Source organism: Globicephala melas, chromosome 18, assembly GCF_963455315.2.
Source record: "Globicephala melas chromosome 18, mGloMel1.2, whole genome shotgun sequence".
NCBI classification, from domain to species: domain Eukaryota; kingdom Metazoa; phylum Chordata; class Mammalia; order Artiodactyla; family Delphinidae; genus Globicephala; species Globicephala melas.
Window position 1 is genome coordinate 16,756,424 of NC_083331.1, and position 18,712 is coordinate 16,775,135.

The 18,712-nt window shown below is 41.0% G+C and overlaps 1 protein-coding gene and 1 pseudogene across 4 annotated transcripts in view; one reads left to right on the top strand and one right to left on the bottom strand.

Annotated features, from left to right (window-relative positions):
- Positions 1-18,712, bottom strand: part of LOC115866657 (uncharacterized) — a 439,762-nt gene that overhangs the window by 136,056 nt on the left and 284,994 nt on the right. The gene's annotated exons all lie outside the window — the stretch shown is intronic.
- LOC115866572 (mitochondrial import receptor subunit TOM20 homolog) lies at positions 14,509-15,097 on the top strand (annotated as a pseudogene).

The following is an 18,712-nucleotide window of genomic DNA, read 5'->3' on the forward strand; positions in this document are numbered from 1 at the left end:
ACTTAAGCTCTATGGCAGATGCTGTGAGCTGGCTGCCCCACATCCATTCCCCTCTCTTCCTCACTAATAAAACCCCAGATTTTGTTTGATGTTGAAGCTAGGGATGGCCATGGAACAAAGTTCTGGTTAATGTTACATAAGCTGAGGATTTCTGGGAAAGTTGTTGTTTTCCTCATGCTTCCATTTCTTATTTCTACTTCATTTTCTTTCTGCTTTGGAAAGATAACGTGTAATCTGGTGGTGCAGTAACCATTTTGCAACTGTGAAGCAAAAAGCTTGCAGATAAAGACCTATGGATTAAGAGTGGTGAAATGGAAAAATGGAATGAAACTGGGCCCCTGATGGCATTGTTATAGAGCCTTAGCCTGCCCAACTGGAACTTCAATTGTGTAAGATTTCTATTCTCTGTTTAAACTACTGTGGTCAGGGTTTTTTGAGGTCACTCAATTCATCTATTTAAAAATTATTTATTAAGTACTTACTTTGTGCTAGGCACTGCTCTAGAAAAAATGTAACCTCCCTGACTTCATGAAACTTACATCCTAGTTGGGGAGGAAAATAAAACAGTAAGTCTGTTGTGTAATATACGAGATAATCATAGGTGCGAATAGAAAAATAAAGCACAAAAAGAGTTTTAGAAAGTTTAGGGGGAGGGGAATGGAGAGGAAGTTACCTTTTCAGATAGAGTGACCAGGAAAGTTTTCATTGAAAAAGTGACATTTGAATACAGACCAAAAGGAGATGAGATAGCCAGCCTTGCAGGTGTCCAGGGGAAGAGCTGTCCAGGAAAGAGAACAGCAAGTGCAAAGGTCCTGGAGCAAGAGAATGCCTGGTATGTTTAAGCAACAATGATGAGGCCAGGAAAGAGTGAAAGAAGAATATTGAGATGAAGCAGAGAGAAAACGAGCAGCCACGATAAGAGGATCTTCTAGATCTTCACAAGGACTTCGGCTTCCATCTGGGTGAAGTGGGGAGCCACTGGAGAGTTTAAGCAGAGGAGTGACATGATCTGACTTTTACTTTAACAGGCTTCCTCTGGTGCCACCTTGAGATGGGGGCAGAAACAAGAAGGCTTCTGAAATCATCTATGGAGAAACGATGGCAGCTTGGACTGGAGTGGCAATGTGAAATGGTAAAGAGCAGTGGGATTCTCGGGACAGAACGGCAAAGCCCGCAGGGTTTGCTGATGGAGTGAATGTGGAAAGTGTGAGAGGGGAGTCAAGGGGGACTCAGAGGTTTGGACCTGAGCAAATGGGAGAAGGAGTTCCCATGACCTGAGTGTGAGAGGACTGACTGCAAGAGAAGGGGGAGTGGAGGGTGGAGGAGCAGGCACTCGGCACAGTCCAGCTGGTTCAGGCTCCACTATGGACAGACACGAAGTGGAGGATGTGCCCTGAACTCCCTGAGCCCCCGTTTCTTCTCTGCTTCCTTCCCAGTGAAATCTCCTCTTCCACGTTCACATCTCTGGTGCCAGTTGGTGATGCTGGGGCTTCTGAAAGTGCTGGAATCAAGATTCTGTTCTGTCCTTTCTGTGCTACTTCATAAGGCAAGAAAATGGGCCAAGCGAACATTTTAGCAATGTTTTCAATTAAAAGAATGGAAAAGCTTCTGTTTGCTTAAGATTTCACAGTGAGGTCATGTTTCATAAAGTCTAATAACTCAATGCAAGGGCTCTGCTTTTTCCTGGGGGAGAACAGACCCCTGAGGAGTGGTCAGCCGCCAGCTGGGCATGGATGGCCACTCCTCTCACTTGAATAGCCTTTACAGTTACTGAGCATCCTCATGGTGCTTTCATCTAACATTATTTGATTTTCAACTAAATCTCACAAATTCTCTCTAATTTATGGTTAAGGAAACTGAGGCTCAGAGAACTCAGGCCACTCAAAGAAGGCCATCCAGTCAGAAATCAGCAGAGGCAGAATTTTAATTCGAACATTCAGCTCTAAATTTGATTCCTCATTTTCTATCATACACACTACCCTTTATCCCCAGGTGTCCTGAGTTCGGCTGAATTTGTGAAATAGCAGTAAGACTTTTAAGCAGGGACTTTACACAATTCCTTGTGCGGGGGCCGGTGGGGGGATACCTTTGCTTATGTCAGCTGTACTCCAAAGCCTCAGTTTTTCTGTGACTCCAGTGAACAACTGCGATTCGCTTGTTGCAAAGGAATGTGGATTGATTCCAGTGAATAAAAGACAGATTAAAAATGTGACCTAAACGATCTCCTTCATAATGGGGCTGCTGTGCTATATCTTACAGACCAGCCAAACTTGTGATGGAAAATCGTGACTGGTCATTACAGAGTACTGAGTAGAGTTCCCTGGGCTATAGAGCAGGTTCTTATTAGTTATCTATTTTATATATAGTAGTGTGTATATGTCAATCCCAATCTCCCAATTTATCCCCCCCTTTCACCTATATTGGAAAAGAATCTAAAAAAGAGTAGATATATGTATGTGTATAACTGATACACTTTGCTGTACAGCAGAAACTAACACAACATTGTAAATCAACTATACTCCAATAAAAATTAATTTAAAAAATCATTATGGGGAGCCCCCCTCCCCAAAGCCCTCCTCCCATCTCCTAAACCCCTTTTTCATTTCCATGGGACCCAAGCAGAAAATATTCTCCCCTCTCTCCTTCTTTCAAGCATTCCCTTCTGTTCTCCACGTAGCCGTGGGATGTGGGAGAATGTCCTCTATGAAAAATGGGGGTTCAAGGGAAAATAGCAAAGTTGGCCATGTGTGACGAGGAAAGGAAAGGAGGCTCTCGCCTTTGTCCCCTCCTGACCCTGTAAGATGCCTTCACCACAAATTGCCTGGTTCATTCTTTCTCTTTTTATCATTTCCAGAGATCTTGAAGTTCCACCTTTTGGGCAAACTCCAGGTAGTCTCAGGAAGCATTCTGAGTGTAGGTGACAAGGGGAGAGGTAGGGTGTGCGCCTTCTGCCAGTGGTATAACTGTGTCCAGGCCCTGCCAGGCAGTTTTTGTAAAGGCCCTTTTACTCAAAACGTATTATGAGTGTTTCAAAAACAACGAGGGTTAGAAATAACAAAAGGCAGATGTTGGCTTGTTTTGTGAGAAATGGAATTAGCAAATGAGATGTTCATGGGCCCTGCAAGTGTAATTTAAGACAGAAATATCAAATGTTGGCTTCCAGCCTTCTTGGTGCCTGAGACACTCCCTGGAATTGGATCAGGAGCCGTGCGATGCAAAATACCGCACCAACCAATTCATTTCAGGGCACAGGAGGGAGAAAATTAATATTTCTCCAAATTTATTCCAAGATAGTCACATCTGCATGACTCCTGGGACACAGGGATCATTCTGAAGATGGAATCAACTTAACTCATTTTCATGTTGTCTTATGAAGAAATTATACCTGTGGGGAAAGTTCCAGGCTTCCCTTTTACTCTCTAACAGTCTCCTTCCAGGCAGGGTAATATAGTGGAAAATAACACTGGACATGGGGTCAGAGCCCTGCCCTGCTCCCTCCTTGCCAGCTTTTGATCCTGGAGAACCCTCTCGGCAATATCTGTGGGCCTCTTGTGTATTTGTAGAATGAAGAAACTGGGAAAATGATCACTAAAAACTTATTTCCATCAACTCCACGCTTGTCACTTCTTCACAGGCCACTTTATCTGCTTTTATTTATTTTGCTAAGGTTTGCTTTCTCCACGATGAGAAAGATAGGCAAAAGAAAATGGGAGAAAACCCCGGGACTCTTCAGTTTTGAATTGAGCGTCTCACATCAAGCACTTGGATTTTTCAGGACACTTTTGTAAATAACAACTTAGAAAACCTCCTGCAGGATTCAACATGGTGTTTTCTACTCAGTGGGATAATGAAAAAAATATATTTTATTGACCTGACAACTTATACATTTATAGATACATATAGTTTAATAGGACTACCATTGGAAAATTATATGAATTGGTACCAGCTTACATCTTCTCCTGGGTATCTGGGACTTGGAGATAATCTCAACAAAGGAATATCTTAATTTCCCTCAATATTCTGGAATCTGTTGCATTACATTCAGTTCCTTCAAGCAGCTGACATTTCCAGGCTCTGCCTCCATTGGTCACTGACTGGTTAGTCCTAGGAAAGGGCTACTTTTCTCCATTAAAATTGGAAACAAACTGCAGTTGGTAAGAACACCGGGCAGGTGGGCACTAGTTCCCTTTACTTCATCTTCACCCCAAGGGAAAATGGGAAAATTCATGAGACAAGTTATGTTATTTATTTGCTTAAGAACTTCCCTTCTGCCATTCCCTCCATATGGTTTATGTTTTCCTTCTGAATTGGTGCTTTCACAGTACAAAACTGCCTTTGTTGAGAGGCAGTAACAGGTGTGTTGTGAGAGAGGGAGCGTGTGAGAGAATGGGAGAAAATGTGCATCTGTGTGTGAGAACGCAGACGGCAGAGTGTGAGTTTTGTGTGTGCAGGTGTCCATGTAGTCTAAGGCACGAAGACCCAGTGTGCTCAGGGAATTCCTCAGGAGAATATAGTCACATAATATTTAAGAGCTCTTGGCTGAGAAATCTATGCACCATCTGTGAACACATCCCTTCCAGAGAGATGCTGCAAAACCACTTTTGATTCCTAAGACAGACGAAGCAAATGCATTTCAGCAAAAGAGCTCTGATGAAACTAGCTCAGCAATATTCACTTTGTCTTGCTTTTCTCCCTAAACAGTGTCTTAGACAAAGCGTGGGCTTCAGGCCAGACAGACTGGACTTGCATTTCAGCCAGGTATTCCTCAGTGTGGGGGTGTTGGGTGATTTACTAAATTTCCCCAAGTCCCAATTTTTTTACCCATAAAAACTGGTAACAATGCCCAAACTCACAGTGTAACTGGGGGAATTTAGTGCCCAGGCACAGTGGTCACTCAATAAATGTTAGTTCCTTTCCCATAAATGCAATTCTTAGACCAGACTGAGCAGAGATGGGAAAAATTCTTCCCATGTGTTCAGGTAGGTAACTGACAAGGTCCAAACTGCCTTCTAATTTGCTAACAAAGGTTTTGACCTCTTGTCCTCTGGCATGGTAGAGATGCTTGAGATGTTGCAGTTGCATGTTTTTGCTTTAAGCTCATCTTCTCTACAGAACACTGGAATGACTTGTGCACTGCTTTTAAGACACAAAAGCACTCCTTCCGCTCTGCTTTTAGCAGATCCTGACCCCCAAGCTGTTTGCATGGGGATGGTATTGGAGCTGTGGCCAGCCTGGGAAGTCTATCTGGACTGATTCCCATTGTGTCCAGTGGCACATGGGATGGACTGCTGCCTAGGATATGCTCCATGGCAGTGAGACCACACACGACAGACACATCTTTTGGGGAAATGTAAAACCAGGACCCTTTGTTTCATCAGCCCAACAGAGCAAGCCGCTCAATTAGACTCTGGTTGAGAAGGAAGACTTGCTCCCTGCTTTTCAGTAGCCATCACAGTATTGTGGAAAGAGAATGGACTTAGGAGTCAGAAGAAAGTTCAAATCCCACAGCTGCCACTATGATACAAAAGCAAAACGAAATAAAACAAAACACTGATTTAAGTCCCCAGTTTCTGTTTCCAGTTTCCTGCATGGTAATACCCAAAACATCAAGTCGTTATTCCTGAATCCATCAGGAAATCACCTTATGCCATGCCTGGTACAAAGTAAATCATCAGTGAATATCAGTACCCTTCACAAAGCTTCCAAACCCACATGACAGAGAGTTATTCTATGCACATATTTGAACAATTTGTTACTTGGCCTGTTGGCAGTGCTTAGCCAACTCCAAAGGAGAAACCACTCTGTGCTGACAATTAGGGGAAGAAAGACATTGAGGTAGAAGCAAGTTTGCTCTTTGCTCCAAGAATAATTTAAAAATTTAATAATAATTTCAGCCACCATTTCCCACTTTTGAAGGCAGATCAGCATGCTGTACAGGCTTCTAAGACGTATCTTCGTGAGCTGCCACGGTGGATACTGCAAACCAACCCTCTCTGCACACAGTCTGCCCCATCCAGGCATGCCTTCCCGTAGCTCAGAGCTTGCAAGGCTCACTACTGCACTTCCCAGACCCCTAACAGTGTTTCATATGTGAAGTAGACTGCAGTAATCAGATGCAGTGCATCTTAGATTTGAAATCAAGTTATATGGTCACTTAGTTTGGAACCCCTGAAAACAGATTCCTAGACAAAGGTTTGCATACAGAAGATTTATCAGGGACTGTCTTCAGGAACAACACCCAGAAGGAAAAGAGAGAAGCAAGAATGGACCGAGTTTAGAGAAATTGAACTGTAATGTAGTTGTAAAGGGGACTTCAACCAATCCCACGGGTGTTCTGCACTGGGAAGGCCAGTCAGAGGAGTCCCTCATCAGGACGGAAGGGACTAGTATATTGTACCCTGCATCTCTTAGGCAATGGACATAGGCTGCACCCAGGGACAAGGCACACCTTGGGCAAGGCAGCTCCTGATAGTCAAGAGCGATTTTCAAAGATGGACAGAGCGATCAGCAATCAACTCTCTTGGCAGCTGGGAGGATGTGTGCCTGGGTCCTGAAAGGGGAACGTGGACAGCCCAGAACAGATCCCTAAAGTCCACTACCGAACACCCACTGTGCTGCTCAGACTAACTTGCTTATACCATATTTACCCCACCTGCAAACAGCTTCTCTGGGATTTTGGTTGGCATCATTTCTGGAGAAAATTTATAAAGGAGGTTGGTCAAATGAATACAGTCTCCACTGATGCGGCTGGTTTTAAGGCCACAACTGATACTCATGGTCTCCCTTCTCTGCTGCTCCTTCTATGTTCCCTTCACTCCCAGCTATCGCCTCCGCCGCTCTAGATGCTTCACTGTTGCGGTGACCAAATCCTCCTCCCTGAAGCAAGGTCTGAATCCCTGGTCAGCATGCTCTTTCCAGGCTTGACTACTGCACTTGTCCACTGATCATCAAAACTGTACAGGGTCAAACAAAAAGATGTCAATTCCAGTCAGTCTTCAGAATGCCAGAACTGTAGTTCATCGCATCTTTTGTGCAACGACTCGCTACCTCCTTCTGGTGATCAGCGCTAATTGTTCCTAACTGCAATGATGACTTGACTGCTGGTCTTTTGGCATGATGAGCCATAGTGCCTAAAGGTTCAGGGATAGAAAGCACAGATTCCCTCAAGTAGATCACTGGGAGTGTGATAATTTGGGGTACTCGTATTTCTACCCCTTAGTTCATAGGCACGTGCATTCTACCTACTGGGGGCACAGCACCATATAATGTTGGTTGGTTTTGAGTGTATTGCGTCCTAGAGGACAGCATCCCATCTGTGAATGAAGTTTAGCCTTTTTCCACTTCTGTCAGCTGGCGATAGGGGACTCACCATGTGGCCATGTGTGTGCACTGAGCGACACCAGTGCAAGAGTGGTGGATGACACAGGGATTGGGGGTCACTTGCTTGTGCAGCTAATTTGTGTCAGTCCCAGATGCACTACTTCCATCTTACAACAAATTGCTGTTGGGCCACAAACCATATGACTTGGTGGATCTGACAGATGGGCAGCTCTGTCCAGATGGCCACTTGATGCCCATGGTCAGGGCCTAATAGTTTTTCAAATGGAATAGAATATAACTTTATGCTGCAGATATCAATTGCCTTGCTAGGGGCCTAATGGTTCTTCAAATGGAATATAATTTTATGCTGCAGATATAAATTGCTTTGCTAGGTGCCTGTGTTATGATTCCCCTATAAGGATAAATTTCCCCTATAAGGATAAATAAACTCCACAGGGCAACTGTTTCCACCACAGGTATCGCTATTCTAGTGCCCTGGTATTGCCAAAGTGGCCTGGCTATGGTACAGAGACTTGGTCCTGCTGCACAGCCCCTTACTGTTCTTCCCTTCCTGCTCCACCTCCAGCTGCCCCAGCAGGCAGGCTTACTTAAGTGGATTGGACAAATATTCCAAGGTGTGCAATTTGCTGTGCCCCAAACCTGAAGAGGTCTATCACACACGTGCTTCCTTCTTAGTGGTGGGAAGTACAAGATACAATAACATGCCCTTTACTTTGGAATCGATGCGCTGGCATGCCCAGACCCTAAAAACTGTACTGATGTGGGGCCTCTGAACTTCAAAGGGTTACCTCCTATCCTCTGAAGCTCATAGACTTACCAAAGCTTCCAAAGTCTTTGTGTTGGCATTTCCCTCTGTCACTGACCCCGACATGTGATATCATTTTTCTATTTACAATCTTGGCAGGAAGAGGCAGGCAGTTTCAAAGCCTTCCATTTGCCATTCCCCACTATGGTAGTGCTAACCTCCCAGGCCAAGAAACCAGTGTGGAAGATTTGCCAACTACTACATATGTCCATTCAAAATACCCACTCAGGTACCACCTGAGTGCTGGAATCGTAACACAGGCACCTAGCAAAGCAATTTAATGACCAGTAGGTGGGTCTGTGGACCCAGTGATCTACACCTGGGCCTGAACTCCATTTATTACCTCTCATATCCAACAGTGGGGCCATGTTGCTTCAGGTACCCAGCTATCAAGGTCAACTTGGAGTCCATGTCCACTAGTTCTCAAAATATCTGAGTATTTTCCTTTTCTCAGTATATAGTTACCCAAGCAAGTAGCTAAAGATCCCTTTAGGGAGGGGCAGGGAGAATCACTACGATATACAAGTACCATGGTGCTCTGGGATCCTTCGTCCTGGTTACCCAGCTTCCTCTTCAGTCAGTGGATTCCAGATCTAAGAATCAGCTCAAGTCTAGGAACTACTTATTGGCGTTGCTGCCCTTAGTCTCCTAACCATCGATTTTTAATTTCTTTTGATTGTATAGATTGAGAAATACCCTTTTTAGTTGCCTATCTCTCTTGCCCCTAGGAATGCCATATTCTATTCATCATCTCCATGGCTCTCTATGAGTCAGGCTCCCTGGCGGCCACTCAGACCTTGTTGTTCATTATAATAATTGTACCCACTTGCTTCTGATGGGAAGAAGAAGCTAAACTGAGATACAATAGCAACAGAGGCCTCTGCTGATTCTGTAAGAAATGAAGCAACTGACAAAGGATTAATCTCCAAAATTTATAAGCAGCTCATGCAGCTCAATAACAAAAAAACAAACAACCCAATCCAAAAATGGGCAGAAGACCTAAACAGACATTTCTCCAAAGAAGATATACAGACTGCCAACAAACACATGAAAGAATGCTCAACATCACTAATCATCAGAGAAATGCAGATCAAAACTACAATGAGATATCATCTCACACCGGTCAGAATGGCCACCATCAAAAAACCTACAAACAATAAATGCTGGAGAGGGTGTGGAGAAAAGGGAACCCTCTTGCACTGCTGGTGGGAATGTAAATTGATACAGCCACTATGGAGAACAGCATGGAGGTTCCTTAAAAAACTACAAATAGAACTACCATATGACCCAGCCATCCCACAACTGGGCATATACCCTGAGAAAACCATAATTCAAAAAGAGTCATGTACCAAAATGTTCATTGCAGCTCTATTTACAATAGCCCGGAGATGGAAACAACCTAAGTGCCCATCATCGGATGAATGGATAAAGAAGATGTGGCACATATATACAATGGAATATTACTCAGCCATAAAAAGAAACGAAATTGAGCTATTTGTAATGAGGTGGATAGACCTAGAGTCTGTCATACAGAGTGAAGTAAGTCAGAAAGAAAAAGACAAATACCGTATGCTAACACACATATATGGAATTTAAGAAAAAAAAATGTCATGAAGAACCTAGGGGTAAGGCAGGAATAAAGACGCAGACCTCCTAGAGAACGGACTTGAGGTTATGGGTAGGGGGAAGGGTGAGCTGTGACAGGGCGAGAGAGAGTCATGGGCATATACACACTAACAAACGTAGTAAGGTAGATAGCTAGTGGGAAGCAGCCGCATGGCACAGGGATATTGGCTCGGTGCTTTGTGACAGCCTGGAGGGGTGGGATAGGGAGGGTGGGAGGGAGGGAGACGCAAGAGGGAAGACATATGGGAACATATGTATATGTATAATTGATTCACTTTGTTATAAAGCAGAAAGTAACACACCATTGTAAAGCAATTATACCCCAATAAAGATGTTAAAAAAAAAAAAGAAGATGTGGCACATATATACAATGGAATATTACTCAGCCATAAAAAGAAACGAAATTGAGTTAGTTATTTGTAGTGAGGTGGATGGACCTAGAGTCTGTCATACAGAGTGAAGTAAGTCAGAAAGAGAAAAACAAATACAGTATGCTAACACATATATATGGAATCTAAGGAAAAAAAAAAAAGGTCGTGAAGAACCTAGGGGAACGACGGGAATAAAGACACAGACCTACTAGAGAATGGACTTGAGGATACGGGGACGGGGAAGGGTAAGCTGTGACAAAGTGAGAGAGAGGCATGTACATATATACACTACCAAATGTAAGGTAGATAGCTAGTGGGAAGAAGTCACATAGCACAGGGAGATCAGCTCGGTGCTAGAGGTGCGGGATAGGGAGGGTGGGAGGGAGGGAGACGCAAGAGGGAAGAGATATGGGAACGTATGTATATGTATAACTGATTCACTGTGTTATAAAGCAGAAACTAACATACCATTGTAAAGCAATTATACCCTAATAAAGATGTTAAAAAAAAAAAAATGCTCTGTAGCCAGGATGGCTCTTCAGAGTTGCCCCTAATTGAAGCAAGGAGGCTGGGTCTTTGTAGCCCTGGAGCAACAAGTCAATGGCGTGGAATGCATTCTTTAGGCTATGCAGCTTCCTATGGCCAAGGGAAATTCTTAGTGGTGAGTTGCAGCCAACATTCCTGGCATTTGCAGGACCATGCTTCAGGACCACGCTTTAGAGCTTAAAGGAGTTTGAGTTGACACACTACAGTATTAGCTACATGTGGGGAGAGAGGTCGATCACAAAGCATCTATTTTACTTATGTGGACTGCGGTGAGGGCAGTATGATTCTGGAGCCAGGTGCTGTAGCAGCAGTTAGCTGACTGTTTAGCTTTTGATCATGTCAAAGGTGGCAGCTCCCTTGACTTTCCAGTTCTGCAGCGTTGTTTTGAGACATATCCTGAAAACTGAGATCAGAGTCTATTTCTTTAGCCTTCACAATGATTATGTGAATGTTCAGTACTTCTAAATAAATCCCTTCCTGCTTAAACTAGTTCGAGTAGATTGTATGTTCTCAACTAAGAACCTTGAACAAAGTTGGTATTTGATAGCCAGCATCCATTCTGGTTAGATGGTGCCATGATGTACTGGTCATTATATACACTGAAAATTACATAAACCTTCACCAGTAGAGCCAGGTTTCTAGATTAAAGGCAAAGTAGCTAATATATGCTGTACGCTGAACTTCCCAGGACCCACAGCTCTCTGTGGTTGATTGACATGGGGTTAGTGCTCAGTTTTGGACAGTGTGTGCTTATATTACTTTGCTAATTAGGCCTGCAAGAAAGCGACATGAATAGATGACTTTGGGGAAAAGTCTCTATGCTAAGATTTTATGGAATTGTGGTATAATAGGTGACGAATCTCAGTAGCTTCAGTCACTCAGGGTCTCAGTGCTTTAGGAAACCAGGATAATTGGCCAGTGTCATTCAGTATGCAGTCTAAACTTGAAAATCTTGCCTTCTCTTTGTACCTTGGCATTTACTCTTTTCCAAAAGGGGTTTTCGTTGGATTGGAACTGTGATTATTGGACAAAATTTCTCACCAAGCCTTTGCAAAGGGAGTTGGCTTCTCATGTGCCTAGTGCTCCTGGTTTCCCCATTGATCCCTGGTTCAACCCCCTGGAGCCAGGGTAGCAAGAGCCATTCATGGAAAAAACAGAACGCTACTTCCGTTTAAAATGTAGCAACTGTTTTGTGGCAGGTAAGTGGGGTTTTGCTCAGCCCCAGTGCAGCTATTCCAGTGCTGAATCCTCCCAGAAAATGGATTGTGAGAGTTTGGGTCCCAAGTGTTATATCCAGGGGAGCTGCTGCTTCCTTTCCCTTCTCCAGAGTCCTCTGTATAAATCCATCTCTTCCCGATAACCTTAGATAAACTTAATGAAATATGCTTTGTTGAGAAGCAGGTTTAGAAACATGCACACATTTGAAGGTAGAGCCTGCAGGGTTTTGGATATATACATACTGAAGCACAAGAGGATAAACTGCATCCATTTTCTCAAATAAACAAGTATTTTTAAAGCTCACATAACCTTTACCACAGTGTTTTCCAAATGTACCTGAGGATATGTCTGAAAAGTCACCTGGGTTTTTTGTTAGACTTTCAAGTGCTCAGACCCTTTGAATCAGAGTCTCTAGGAGCAAGACCTGGGAAGCTCTGCATTTAACAAGTGCCCAGGGTGATTCTTGTCAGAAAAATTTAGGAAACCAATCCCTTCACTATAGCCACCTCTCTGGCCAGTCCTATAAATGGCCTGCAGGTGTCCTCACCCACTTCAGGGTCACAAATGGACCCCTTGCATGGATGAACCAATTGTATGTGCAGAAAGCAGTTGTTAAACAGATCTTAATATTCAAACCAACCAAGGGAACTAATATCAATGTGGTCTTTTTTTTTTTAATCAAAATGATGAGATAAACCTAGGCGGACAATCTAAAAGCAAGTGTGCTGAACTATGACCACTTTATGAAATAATATATTGAACAGTACTAATCCATTACTTTTTCCTTTCATCCAGGATTCTTAGAAATCTCTGTCTTTTTTTCCCCCCAATGAGAAATAATTCCGTAGAACATGCACTAAATGCTGGACTGTGTTCTTTGTTGTAAAGGCAGAGAGAAGTGTAGCTTGACAGTAATGAATGACTATGTTACACAATTACTTAAATATGAGTCTTCAGCAAAAATGAAATGACTTGAGGCTTTTCAACAAATGCAGCTTTAAGCTCAGCAAATAATGGCTTGTGTCAAATTTGTTTATTAGCATGGGTAATTTGTTCTTAACTAGACATATTTTACACTTGAAGTAATGTTTTACTAGAACTCCATAAAGCAATTGTGCAATTGATAATAAATATGTCACTACTGGTAAGTAATTAATTCATATGAAGTTAGTTAAAACCATGCTAGCACCGCCTAGAGTATAGAAAAAGAATGCATAAATAACTAAAGTAGTTATAGTCTAATAACAGATGGTGTGAAGAAGTCAGCAATAAAAGAAATAAAGATGTGGACAAAGTGTGCGTGTGTGTGTAATCATATTTATCAAGCACCTATAACACACCTGACATCATGCCAGACCATTTCCTCAGAACTTTTCAGGGAAGTATTGAATTCAGTTATTATAGATGAGGAAACGGAGGATCTGAAAGTTTAGTTTGTACTATGACACACCATTGATGGAAATAAGGTCTGAGCACAGGTGTAAAGCCGTGCTTTTTCTACTAGTGTTTAGTATAATGTTATACAAGTATGAGTTTAAGGGTCAGATATACCTTGTTTGTGTCCTGAGTCAGCCACTCACCAGATATATAATCTTGGTAAGGAGACCTAGCACCTCTTAGCCTTAATGACAACAGCATCTACTACATAGAATTATTGTGAGGATTAAATGGTAAGACACATGGGAAAAGATAGTATCAATATAACGCCTGGTACACATCAAGCACTAAGTTAGTCAATACATGGGATCTCCAGGAAAGTCATCACAGAGTAAATAATTACTCAACAGAGTAAGAATTGAGCATTATTTTCATTTACAGTGAGCAGATATTATTTTCACTCTACTATTCAGGTATATATGGACTGAATTTAACAAAAACTGATTAAATACAGACTTCAGATTTCTGAAGCAGTCTTGTTTTCGTGAAGTTTTACTTTTGAAAAATGTTTCATTTAATTCAACTCAATAACAATTATTTAAGCATCCGTGTCAGTTACTTCCTTCAAGGACCTCACAGCCTTAATGATTGGGTATAAGGTGGTGGCAGGACAGAAGAGGAAGAAATGGTAGGTATATTGAAGGGAAAGAAGTGGAACTTCAGACTGACAGAATAGCTCAGAAGACCTAGTCCTACTTTTAAAGCAGCAAACAGATCCTAGAAAGCCTTACAAACTGATGCAAAAGACACATAACAGTTAAGTGTAGTATCTGAAGAGGCAACACTTAAAACGAGATATAAAGGATGAATAAAGGAGTGGGCCAGGCAAAGAAGAGTGATAAATGCAAAAGTTTGAAGATAAGAGAGAGCACTGTGGTCTGGCACATCAGAAATGGTAAGTAGTTCCATCAGGCTGGAAAGCATATGGGCTTGGGAGTCAGTGGATAGAGAAAAGACTGTGGTAAAACATTAGGTTGCATAGATTTGAAGGAATCAATTCATGAAGAATCTTACATGCCTTTTATGCTCTATGTCTGTGGTTTGTTACTGCAGCTGCCCGTTAGAATCACCAGGGAAGCGGGCGTCGGAACTAACCGGTGGAGTCTGCTGCAAGGGTCCTGAGCCAACAGCTTCTTCGCGGCCCCGCCGCCGCCGACCCCACTCCTCGTTGGAGAGAAGATGGTGGGCCAGAACAGCGCCATCGCCGTTTCCATCGGGTACTGCATTTACTTCGACCGCAAGAGACGGAGTGACCCCAATTTCAAGAACAGAGTTCGAGAATGAGGAAAGAAACAGAGGCTTGCTTGCCAAGGAGAGAGCTGGACTTTCCAAATTACCTGACCTTAAAGATGCTGAAGGCGTTCAGAAATTCTTCCTCGAAGAAATACAGCTTGGTGAAGAGTTACTAGCTCAAGGTGAATATGAGAAGGGTGTGGACCATCTGACAAATGCAATTGCTGTGTGTGGACATCCACAGCAGTTACTGTAAGTATTGCAGCAAACTCTTCCACCACCAGTGTTCCAGATGCTTCTGACTAAGCTCCCAACAATTAGTCAGAGAAATGTAAGTGCTCAGAGCTTGGCTGAAGATGATGTGGAATGAGAAACAAATGTCAACATAATAATCTCAATTAAAAAATATTTTTAAAATCTGAACTTGGAAGATGATCAGCTCTGGGGGAGTAAGGTCAAATACGCTTGTTATGGACTGTCCTGCACTGAAATCTACCAAAGTTAATTTTTACTTTGTGTAGATCCATTTGTCGTTTTATTTATTTTTCCCAGTGAAAAGTGTATTTTGATAGAGAGGTTTTCATTTTATAAATACACTCTCAGTTACTGAAATATGGATTTTGTTTATTCCTAAAACGTGCAATTAGAAGGTACATATATAACATCACATTACTTACAGTAAAATGACCCAGTGCTCAGTTTTGAAAGGCCAAAAAAAGTGTAGAAGAAAACTGAAGGAAGCACTTTTTTTTTTAAGCTAGTACAGTTTGCTATACATCAGAAAATTGGATGGAAACTTGATTGTGTATCAAAACTGAGCATTAAAATCTTTAAGAGATTATTTCTTTCCATTTAATCTCTTAAATATGTATAATGTGCTGCTGTGCTACAATAACTTCACCCCCACTGTTGAACTGTTTTGTTTAAATCAGTGGGCCTAATGTGTTCCAGATATTTATCTCCTTGTATTTTAGATATGTGTAGTTGCAAATAGCACCAGGAATTAGATCTATGTACACCCTTAATCTAGCTGAGTAAACTTCGCCAGTTAATGTCTGCCCACAGTTATAAAATGAGGGAATTTGTCTGCTAATTCAGCTTCTAATTCCTTTGGTTCTGCTCAGCATTTTCAAATCCCTTTTTCTGAGGGATATATCTGTTTGGGCAACCAGCCCTTGCATTTTTTAATACTCTGAATTTTGTATGCCTGCCTGACTTAGTATTTCTGAACTGATTTTTTTTTTTTTAAGGTATAACTTGCGTTGATTTTCACTGAAATCATGGTCTGTCACTACTTTTGTAAATTAATCTGAAATTTAACTTTCAAGGTTAACTGGGACAATATGCCTGTAAAAGTGTGTGTTCCCCTTTGCTTTTATCGTCAGTGTACCTCCTAAATCCCCTTCCAGCCTGATTCACTTATCTTGTTATGAGAATAAGGTGTAACTTTGTGGCTGAAGACTTGCAAAGGATGAAGATAATGGGACCTTTTATTCTCAAAATAGTGACATCATCTGCAGCCACAGATTCAATATCAGGCCTGAGAATAAAGATCCTTAGTACTTAAAAAAAAAGAGAATCACCTGGGAAGTTTTTGAAAACTACTGATGGAGTACTGCATCCCAAAATAACTATCTAGACTGCTCAGGGCTCACCCTCCTATTGAGATAATATAAAACTGGACAAAATATATTTTTAAAATGTGTTTGAGCATCTGAAACTATCAAGAGAGTAAGAATTTGGAGGGCCAAGATCCAGATGAGAAGGAAATCCAAGAGTCGTGATCTGACATTTGGGGCAACTTTTTCCCTCAAGAGGATTGACAGCCTATTTCAAAATCAGTGCCTGAGAGATTGAAAAGTTGGGGAGTTTCCAGTAGTTTCACAGGAGTGGGGATTGGGGTTGGTGAAAATTGGAGTTCAAAGCCCACCAAGGTGGATTGGACCTGGTATATACCCTCGGACTTCATTTGGGACCCTCAAAATTTACACAGTAGGAATAAGTATGGCCTGGAAATAAATCAGACTTCATAAGAATTGGAGCCTAGATTTGATCATCTCATTCCCTAATTGGATTATGGTGATCTTATCCTAGTCTAGTTGTCTTTTAGAAACAAAAGTAAATTCTCTCTGGTCAAAATAACATTATAATATAAGCCAGAAACTTAAAGTATGTCTACCATGCCCCATACACAATGTCCAACACTCAATCAAAAGTAACAAGGCATACAAAAAATGCAAATCTCGACTGAAAACCAAGAAAAAAAAATCAGACACTATAAACAGACTCACAAAATAGTTATTATAAAGTCCATGTTTGGAATAGACATAGACTTTTAATAACTATTGTTAATATTTTTGAGGAATTAAATAACAAGTGGGAGAGTTTCAGAAAGAACAGAAATTATTACAAATATGAAAATGGAACTAAATGGAAAAAACAGTAACTGCAATTAAGATATCAATGGATAGCCTTAACAGAAGACTTAAAACACAGTTAGTGAAAAATAGGAGAAAATATCTAGATGGAGGTGTAGAGAGACAGAAGTAGACAAAATAGATAAAAGAACCTAATACAAGGTTAACAAGTCTAAAATTCAGGTAACTTGAGTCCCAGAAGTAGAAAAGAAAATGTCTTGGGAGAAGTAATATTTGAAGACATAACGGTTGTAAATTTTTTTTTAAATGATGAAAGACACCAAGCCATTGGTACAAGAAGTTCAACTAACCCCAAGCAGGATAAATACACAAACAAATCACATATAAGCACAAAATAATAAAACTTCTGAAAACCAAAGACAAAAAACAAACTCTTAAACAGGTACAGAAAAAAATGACATATTACCTTCAAAGGAGAAATAATAAAACTGATTGTTGACTTTTCACAATGTAAAGATTAAAAGCCAATAACCAATGGAATAATATCTTCAAAGTTCTTGAAGAAAATAACAGTCAATTTATAAATTATGTATTTTGTGAAAATATTCTTCAAAAATTAAAAGATTCTACTTGTAAGAACCTTGTAATAGGTTATGTCAGACCAATGCTCCTGTGACAATGAGATGCCACTACAAACCTATTAGAATATCTAAAATTTAAAAACTGACCAAAATGAATGTTAGTTAGCAAGGATAAAGAGTAACTAGAACTCTTATACATTACTTGTCAGAATACAAAACGGTATGACCACTTTGATAATCAGTTTGACAACGTCTTATAAAGTAAAGCATATGCTTCTCATATGAACCCACAGCCTCACTCCTAGGTATTTACCCAAGACAAACAAAAACTAACATTCACTAAAAATCTATATGTTAATATATATAATGGCTATATTCATAATCACCCCAAACCGCAAAAAGCTCAAATATCAATCAACAGGTGAATGGTAAACAAACTGTGGTATATCCATTCATACAATAGAATATTACTTAGCAATGAAAGGAACAACTACTCATACAACATAGATTAATCTCAAGTTCATTAGGTTAAATGAAAGAAGCTAAACTCAAAAGACTACATTCTATATGATTTCTTTCATTCAGGAACAGACAATACTATAAGAGCAGAAAATATATCAGTTGCTGCCAGGGGCTGGGGGTGGCATAAAGGGATGTGAACATAGTATGTTGGTAAATGTTCAAGCTCTCCAAATAAAAACTCTGATTTGTAGCATTTGCCAATTTCTCTAGTGTAAATATTCCCATCATGGCCAATTTTAACCTCCCAAAGTGATGACACTGAACGTAGAGTTGGGAAGAGATGCAAAGCAGCACATTATTATATGGTATTTCCACCATACAGATAAAATAGATATAAATAACTACACAGCCACAGATAATAGTACAGTGTAAAATAATGAGGAAGCAACAAGTTTTTAGTACTTATTACCTTTTTAAAAATATAATTATATTGAATTATAAGTTTATGTAATTTAATTTTAAATAATGACTGTTTTTAACAACGGGCTTTGAAAATTCCTTGAAGTTTCACAATCTGCTGACTCCAGGGAGTCACTAGGCACAAGGGAAACGTCTGAGGTGATAGAAGTGTTCTGTTGTCTTGATTTTGGTGGTGTTGTACAACTGTATGCATCTGTCAAAACCTACAGATCTACACGCTTAAAAGGGTTAATT